The 9,628-nt window shown below is 45.4% G+C and overlaps 1 protein-coding gene across 2 annotated transcripts in view; it reads right to left on the reverse strand.

Annotated features, from left to right (window-relative positions):
- KIAA0232 (KIAA0232 ortholog) overlaps positions 1 to 8,437 on the reverse strand; it is a 65,449-nt gene extending 57,012 nt beyond the window's left edge. Inside the window, exon 1 of one of the 2 annotated variants that reach the window (XM_085059755.1) lies at positions 8,300 to 8,437. The gene's annotated coding sequence lies outside the window, so the exon portion shown is untranslated. Of the gene's footprint in view, positions 1 to 7,722; positions 7,825 to 8,299 lie in introns of those variants that run through there. The other variant, XM_085059756.1, reaches the window with a different exon arrangement.
- Between the last annotated feature and the right edge of the window lie 1,191 nt (positions 8,438 to 9,628).

Genomic DNA, 9,628 nt, shown 5'->3' on the forward strand with positions numbered 1-9,628 from the left:
TTATCAGGTTTTTTTGTTCCAAATGGAAGTATTTCATTTTTTGTAACCCAGTCTTCAAAAAATAAAAATTGGTGATCAGCTCACTCTCTTGCCATGAAACTTCTACATCGGGCATAAGAGAAGAAGTGGGGCTGCCCCTTTCAGCAGCAACCCACTATTAGATCCACTTAAGAATAACAAGAAAACATCAGGAAGGCAGAATGCAGAAGCTGCATTTTAGCTAAGTCAAATCCAAGTCATTCAGACCACAACTCTTAGGAACATGAAGTGCAAAAGCAAATCCAAGTAGTTCAACAGGTATGATATTTACTTCCAAAATTTTTACAGAAATTTCCTAACCATAACCCTGTACTTGTAGTGTTCAGCAGATTCAGCCTCAAACAGTACCCTGTACAAAGAGTACAGTACAAAGAAATTACTGGTTGCTTCAGATTTGCTGAGAGAGAGGCAGGTGTTGCACTGCAACTAACCGAGAACAGGATGGAACTCCAAGTGTGGAGAACCCAAAAGAAGGTGTGGTAGTGCAGAACACAGCACATGCAGACCTAAGAAACACTGAGGCATTGCCTCACCTCAGACTTTACTCTCCAACCATCACTGTAATTTCAGTACCACTGACACCAGCTTTCAGACTTTTCTGCTACATTTCTTTTACCATTGAAGACAGTGGTATGATTTCAATTTTTTGGCTTAAACTTGCAGATCTTATCAGCGTACCAGAGCAATGCCAGAGACAAGCATCTTGCTCCCCCATTTATCTCAAGTCTATTACACAGGGATTGCCTGGATGGGCAGCTACTGGGCCCAAGAGATCCTGGGGAGAAATACATTTCTAGATGAAACTTCAAGGAGGAGATAGCAACAGTCTTTTCTGTTCAGTCCTATGAGAGTCTTCACAGGGACACTACCTATCAAAAGCTGTATCTTTTACTATGTGAACAACCAACAGACCACACATCACTGATTATCATCACCATACTTCATTAACACTTTCTCAGATTTAGGGAAACATAAATGGAGTTAATAGACACCAAAACCAAACAGAACTACGATCATACAGATGCACATATTTTAAGTTCACCAATACATTTACCTTCAGGATTTCTGATATGTAAAATCTCTAAGCTTTCTACTACTTCTGTCTCACTATATTTACTAGCCTTAGTATCACCTAGAATATATGCAGGATTTAAAAACACAACAGAAGATACAGTCAAGTAATGGAAAGACCAGATACCTGCTCCTGACTATCTGATCACTCAATTTCCTGCCCTCCTTATGTCCTTTATTTACTCAGCTTTTAGAGCAGTTAAAACTGTCTGTTACCAACAGGTACTTGCCTATGTTTGAACTCCATTCCCAAGCGAGATGCTAATGCTTGGAGGCCTGAGCACCAAGCTATGTGTGTGTGCATTAAAACAGCTTTGAACACCTCAGTGAGCAGACACAGCCACCCATGTGCCCCAACACATGTTGCAGACTCCTCCAAGGCACAGGCAGCCACCAGGTGGAATCATCCCCCAGGCCACCAGTGGGGCCACACTGATAAAATATTCAGTGCTCTTCATATCAGCTGGAATCCAGTGGCCACTCTGTAGTACAACCATACAAGATTTATTTCAATTAATATATCATTTACTCTCAGGCACACACTGAATCTTTCAGTTGAGCAAGGAAAAGGAGAATGAATTATGAATGCCAAAGATCAAACCACCAGTGTTCATTTAAAGGCTACAATATTTGTCTTGCTATTTATACTCCCAAGATTAATAAACCAGCTGTATATAAACAGCTAACAAGTTAAAGACCACACTACATTTTACTCTGGTTTATTAATTTATTTAATTTGTATGAAGGTCTTTTCTAAATACTTACTATTGATGTTTTCTATACTTGGTCTGCAGCTCAGGGAGTTAATTGCTATCTTCTTGAAAAGTTTAAAATAGCTTCATGAAGAGTTTAAAGACAAATATAACTCCACCTAACTATATAGACTTTTCAACAGTTATTTTAATTTTTAAAAAAGGTTACCATAAATTAAGTTGGAAGTCACATATACACAATGTTTTCACTAATAATGATAAAAACTTACAAGATGTGTCAGCCAGAGGAGGTTCAGTAAAGGCAGAGTTCTGACAAGCTGAATTTGCAAGCTTTACAACTTAACCAACAGAGAAGATACTGGCTTTACAGCACATAAAATATGGCAGGCCTACAAAGGAAATTGTTTGAAATACTTTCTGCTTGCCCCTCTACCACCTCTAACTTTTATTCCAAAAGTATTAGTAAATTTAATTCTATCTATTTATGATATTGAGATCTGAAGTAGGACACTGCAATTTTGAAAAGAACAGCAAGTCACATGAAATAATTTATATTTTAGCATTTGAATGTGTTTGCATAGGCACTGATTGTTCAGTTTATGTTGAAAGGCTGCCAGGCTGTCTTCTTCCATAAAAACAGTGGTGATATTTGTTACCATACTATATCTCCACTTTCACAATTAAGTATTTTGTCTAAAAATGCTACTTATTAAAAAAAATTACTAACTGAATATGTGGGACAGTTTTATATTGCTCTTAAAATAATACATTTGCTGCTTTATACTTCAAATGACAGCTGAAAAGGCCATTTTACTAAAATGCAACCAGAAAACCTCTAACAAAAAGAGCAGGTCAGCGTTATATTAATTCTCTTCAAGGAAGTTACTGTACTGTTAACCAAGGCATTTCTTTCACAATTCAAGAACAAAGTTACTAAAAACTGGAACTCTGAGGTTTCTCTGAAGTCAGTAAGATATTCGGTTCAGAGAGGCTGGCAAAAAAATCATCTACATATGACAAACTAATATCTGAACTTACAGAGACACATTAAAACTTTTGTGTCACCTCACACAATTCAACATGACTGCCATCAAAACAGCTATAAAAATATCAATAAAACAAAAATTACTAATGGTAATTCAGTTTCACTATCAAGGGCAAGAGTTGAATATGCAGCAGAGTGAACATCTACCCCAGAAGACAGAACCAGAAGAGGAATTCACTGAACAGCAGTCTTTAGCTAATTAGTAACAGTCATTAGCTCCAAATCTTCAGAGCGCAGAATCAAATATCATCAGACAGTAAATGTTTTTCCTGTAGTTTTAAAAGTAAAGATATCAACCTGAGAAGTAAATGGAAGATGGCTCCATTTCTTTCAGGATATTGCAGTGTCCTAAATACAGTGCAATGTTTTAAAGTTGCACTTCCTCTCAGCCACAGTCTTCAAATATGTTTCAAGTTCATAATAACACATGACAGTGTCACAAGGATCTACTGAGAATTAATTACTCATCCAGCGGCAGCAGTATGCATTACTGATTCCTTCATTAGTGATTCTTCAAGCAGACCTTTTTCTTTATGCTAGTGAAACACTTTATTTTCTTAAAAACCCTCTATGACACAAGCTAAACTACCACAATAATTTCTTGAATCAATCTGTGTGTGTTTTAGTATGTTTTCCTGCTTTACTGCTGATGATTGTTATCTCAATCTACGTTCTGACTAAGCTAACACTACCTTGAATAACCCTGCAGAAGATACGGATCTTGCAACCCCACTGTGCTGCTCTGATGTTAAAACTGTACCATCTTATGACAGGTTGCTTTATTTCTTCTGGCCTTCAGCTACCCCTGGTCTCCCTTATCTCTCTCTCTCTCTCTCTCTCTCTGTACTTTCATCCACAGTCTTTATATGCAAAATCTCATCTGCAATGCAACCACGTCTCCCTTCAGAATTCTTCTACAACCAAGCTAGTCCATCTAACCAAAGCATAAAAACAAACTCACGCAATTTAACAACCTACAAAATGTGTAACAGCTACTCCTTTCCGTACAGCACCTTAAACACAAGCACATTAAAATGAAGCTTCACTGGAACTCACTCAGTGGCAGAGCTAATAGGAAACTGCAGGGCTCTTTTCTCAATCCTAGCCCAGCACTCTATCCAGCAGAACTTGTTCCTTTGGTAGGTTTAACAGTAAATAGGGTTCCTTTAACAGTAGATTTAACAGTAACAGTAACGCTGTAAAAACCCCACAAAATTATTTCTATTTCATCCCTATTACAATTTATTTTTATTTATTAACAAGTTTTTTGCACAGAGTATAAATTTTCACATGCAGTCCTTTCTAGAATAAAGCCTAGAAAGTTACAGCCACAAGTGATATTAGCATGGAATGCATATTTGAAATTTCTTCCTCAGTATAGTAAAACCCAGAAATTTAAACATTCCCCAAATATTAAATTCCCCAAATATTAATATTATTGCACTATAGCAAGCCTGAGCATAGACTTAGCAGGATATAATTAAACTATTACATGTAATATCAGAACTGAAAAAATGAATTTAAATATTTAATAATTTAAATTTCCACACTAATATAATTAAACTATTATAAGTAATATCACAGGAGTGAAAAAATTAATTTAAATACTTCATTATTTAAATTTCCACACTACTGCCTCAGAAGAAAATCTCTTGGAAAGACAGGTTCCATATGTCCTCTTTGGTATCTAAATTATGAACAGAATTTAGATGCAGAAATAAACAATGTATAATTTAATGCAGGTAGATCCAAACGTCTTGCACATGAAATTATAAAGGAAGTAGATGATTAAAAATTTACAGTATACAATAGCTTCCAATAAAGCCTCAGAAATAGCTGCTAGTAAGATGTCTGTGAAAGAATTATCTTTGTACTGAATGTTTAAGCTACTCAACCCTTCCCCCCCCTCCCCAACCACCTCTGTGTGCCAATAAAATACATATTCAATCTCTCAACATCCATTAGAAATGTACCCAACCAACTTTCACGAAAGTAAAACAAGATGTTTTTTATTAAAAAAAATATAACTAGCTTATCTAGATCTTTATCTACTAAAACACTCTGACAGTCCTGCAGTTACATGGTACTACTGACTGGAAAAATCTGGTAAATTATTTCTAAATTAACAAAAAACCATAATTTTCCTTCCAATCTATTTTCCTTTTGTCTGTGTAGTGAAATGTAACTAAGCATGCCAATACTCATTTAAACATTTTTATTTTGTATCATGCAATTGGCTTTAGCTGGAAAAAATTCTTGAGGCAGGACTATGAGGATGGACAACACAACAACTCATTTCTACAATTACATTTACAAATTATCCAACAAGCCTGTCACTTTTCTTGGACTAAAATGAAGGATCCCAATCTCTGTTCCACAAGACAGAAGAATACCCCAATAAACAGAACATATTAAAAGCTTCCAGAAGATCATTTGTATTCCAAGCTCCTTTAGCAACGCAGATAACTGGAATATTTCCTGCTACCTCTCCAACCCTATAGGAATTCTAAGTCTTGCTGCCTTCACCACATTCTGCTTGACCAGACATTGTTGCCTATCCTATCATAGTACTAGGTTGTTACTTTTAGTTATTAGCTATTGCTTAAAGAGGCAGCAAACTGAAACATGACTTTGCCAAGATTCAAGCTAAGTATATAAAATGTCTATTCTGACTCTACAACACTATGCCTAAAACCCAATAAAATCCCTCAAGAAAATTCACCCGTGCCATCTCTTGGTTGCTTCATTCCCCCTATTCACATAAAAACAAGATGCTCAAGATGGACTAATAATGAAGTTTTGAGCAGTATCTAAAATCTTCTTCTGTCCCCAGTCCTGCTAGAATGCACAGCAAGTGAGTAAAGGAAAATGCTGACATCATTCTATCCCTATGGAATTTCTCTTGCTTGGAAGAACAACAAACAGCAACAACAACAAGAGCAGTGGGGAATGCACACTATGGAACAGGCATATTAAGGTAAGAGAAGATCAAGGCCTCCATCTTTTAGTCTTGAGTCACGTATGACCCTCTTTGACCCTTTCTTTCCTTCCAATTCCACCACTTGTGAGCAGAAAAGCTGGAGGGTCATGTACTCAATCCAAATTTGCAGAATTTGTGGACTCAAAGGATCTTTATCCCAATGGTGCCCCGAACAGACTGATGAAGTTCTGTCACTGTATGTGTGTTAATATCTGTCAAGCCAAATGTGGTGGGGATATAAGCTGCTGATGGTTTCAATGGACTGTGTCAGGATTTCCCCTGTAATTGTCAAGTCTTTGAAAATAAATAACATTATGAACATATAACATACTACTCATTTTATTCAAGTCACCTACATTCCCTCTTGTATGTCAATGATCAAAAAAGAAGATTTTGATACCTCTGTGATATGCTTTATCGATTGGAAGAGAATGATAATACACTACCATTTTAGCATACCCATGCTAACAAGAAACAGCAGATGGAGGATTAGTACAAAATAAAATCTGTACAGTTACACGTCAAGTAACAATCAAGTTCCATGTCATTTACTTTTATACGGCATATTTTTGTCTTAAATAATAAAATGAAAAATGTCAGTTACAGACTCCCATGGATTGTGAGGAGCCTGCAATACTTGGGGTTTAAGCACTGCAGTGAAGTAGTTTGTTTTACACAATTATCTACTGAATCATCACGAGTTCACTTTTGACAGCTAAGAAACCAAAGTCGATCTGCAATTCCCACTTCATCCCAGGAACACAGAAATACAGAAACCATGACTATTTAAAAGGGTGTGAATGAGGAAAATCAAGCACACAAACCACAGTGTCCTCTGACCCCAAGCTTATAAACTACAACCCAAATCACTCATACACAGAAAACATCAGAACACAGGAATGCATTTTATTTGAAAGGAAGGACAAGAAAATCATACTATTCTCACCCTTCAGATCACTATCAGGTACTGCAATGAGTAATTAAAACAAAGACAAGACAGGAAAAAAGCACCGCACTTTCGCTTTTCCCAAAGTTTCACAACACGACTCAATACGTGTATACTTTTAATCGAGGCGACACGAGGAGAAGATGGAAACGAGTTTGCCGGAGCGAAGTGTCAGTTTGTGTCACTTCTGCATTCAGCTGTAACCTTCGCCAAACCTTGTCCCCCACCCCGCCCATCGCCCGCGAGAGGCCGCGGCCGGCGGTCCCGCCCCAGCGGCGCCCGGCTCCCAGCGCCCATAGGATGCGCCTGCCGTCAGTCTGCCATCAGCCCAGCTCCGCCTCCTCAAACAGCAGCAGCCCTAGCCTTCCTATCCGCCTTTTGCCTTCAATAGGCCCTAAAGGACAATGCTGCTGGAAAGGAAAAAAAAAGGAAAAAAAAAAAAAAAAAAAAAAAAAGGAGGGGAGCGAGTCCCGCCAGATCGGCCCCCGGGGCAGCGCTGTAACGCCGCGGCTCAGCCGGGGCGGTTTCCATCTGCCCAGCCCGTCCCCAGCTCCCCCTCCCCAGTGCGCGGCCGCTGCTGCGCTCTGAACGCTCGCTCAGGATGAAAGGTCACGGCGTGAGCACCGGCCGGGCCCGGCAGCGGCACGGCCCCGTCACCTCAACCTCGGGGTCAGGCGGGGCAGGCGAGGCGCTGCCGGATCGCGCTCTCCCCACGCCGACCCGAACCCCCGCATCCTCCGCTTTCCCGTCCGCGGGCGCCGGGTGACACCGGCGCGGGCCGGCATCCGCGGCGGGTGGATGCTGCGCGCCGCCTTCCCCTCCCTCCATCCCCTGCTCTGCTCCCGGGCGTGACCCGGCCCGAGGGCACCGAGCCGCGACTCCCGCTCCAGGCCGGTGCCTCCCTCCGGCCGCGGCGCAAGCCGCTCACCTGGCGCCGGGTCCCGCCGGGATGGAGGAGCGCGGGATCGGCGGCAGCCAGGGAGGGCTCAGCTCCCCTCCCGGACCGCGCTCTGACCGGGGCACCCCGGCCGGGCCCCCGGCCCCGCCCCCGAGCCCTGCCCGCCGCCGGCCGGCAGCCGCCCCCCGCCCGGCCCCCGGCGCTCCTGTCACCCCCTCCCCGGCCCCTTCCTCCCGCGGCCCCCGGCACGCTCCCGCCGCGTTGCGCCAGGCGCAGCCCGGGATCGGGACGCGCCGTCCCGGGAAACCGTCCTCCCGGAGGGACCAGGCCCGGCCCCGCAACTCCTCCTCTTCCCGGGCTGTTAGCGGAGAGGGCAGGGATGCGCGGGCCTTCCCGGCCGGGCCCCGAGCTCCCGGCCCGGCGCTCCCGGGGATCCAGCCCGCCTGTCCCAGCGCAGCGGCGGGAAGGAAGCGGGGGAGGGGAAGGGCGCCCGCCGCCGCCTCCCGGCTCCGTCCTCCCGTTCCACGGGCAGGGCGGCTGCCACTCTCCCTCCCTCCCTTCAGCCCTGCCCCTCCCTCTGCTCCCCGAGCCCGCGGCGGGCATTTACCTGCCGTGGCGGCGCAGAGCGGGGCCCGGGGGCCTCTGGCAGCCGGAGGAGGCGGCGGACTCCGTCCCGCTGCTGCCGTCCCCGAGTGAGGCGGGCGGGACGGAGCCGGGTCCTGCCCCGGGAGGCGTTACGTAAACCGGCGGCGGCGGCGGTTCCAGCGCCACGGGGAGGGAAGGAGGGAGGGAGGGGGCCGGGCCGGCCGCTCCGTCACCCGGCAACGGGACTCAGCGCCCCGCCGGACCGCGCCGCCGGCTCCGCCCCGTATCCCTCCGCCCAGAGGGCGGCCCGGATCCCCGAGCCCAGAGCCGTGGGGCTGTGCCGGGCGGGCCGCCAGGGCTGTGCGCGCACCGCGCCGGTGGGCGGGATGCGGGTATTGCCCGCACCGCTCCGTCCCGTCCCTGTACCCGTCTCTGTCCCTATCTCCGTCGCCGGCCCTACGGTCCGGGCGCCGGCGAGCCGCCTCCATGTCGCGGCCGCGGCGCAGGAAGGGCGGGGGGAGGAGGGGAAGTGTCCCTTTGCCCTGGTTGTACAGCCTCTCTCTCTCCGGCGGAGCTCCGCGCTCTGCGCCGGAGGAGGGAAGTGTCGGGCGCGGCGCGGCTCTCGGGAGAGCGTGCGGCCGGAACCCCCCGCGGCCTGGGAGGGCTGTGCGGCGGGATGGACGGGAGCAGCCGGGCAGGGCCGGGCAGCAGTGCGAGCGAGGGAGTGGGGATAGTGATGGAGCGTAGCGGTGTTTGTCATGTGAGCTCCTTTTGAAATCCTGAACGACTCCGAGGGCAAGGTTGGCAAATAAGTTTATTTTGCTGCGCAATGCAAGCCCGTCTGGAAGGGAAGTCGTGTGTTGGGAGATTGGTGCCATTGAAAGTCGGGTGTAGTAGGTGAGCTCCTCGGGAGCCACGGAGATGTTGTTCCAATTGATTAAATGCCAGTTTAATCACAGCTGTTTACACAACCGTGGAGTAATGAAAGGGCGACATTTTTAGCATAGTAGATGGGTGAAAATGGGCCACTGTAAGGCTGAAAATATGACAAGACACACCAAAGTACTCATTATGCTTCTTAATTGGGAAAATAATGATGCCCTTTTCAGGTGTGCACTACCACCCCACATTTCTCAAATACATGAACACATAAGGGCCTAAGGAAAGTCAATATTATGTAATATGTCAAAGTAAGTCTTCTGTCTGTGTAATGCTGAGGATTTCTTCCTTTTGTTCGCTGCCCAACGTGTGGCTCCTGGAGTTGCAAAGCGCAGTGTGTCATCCACGCTGGCTCACACTGCTGCTTTTGTGCACACATCTTCAGTCACTGGAACCAAGCTTGCCTTTCAAA

Source organism: Lichenostomus cassidix, chromosome 4 (assembly GCF_008360975.1).
Source record: "Lichenostomus cassidix isolate B80296 chromosome 4, HeHo_3.0, whole genome shotgun sequence".
Classification (NCBI taxonomy): domain Eukaryota; kingdom Metazoa; phylum Chordata; class Aves; order Passeriformes; family Meliphagidae; genus Lichenostomus; species Lichenostomus cassidix.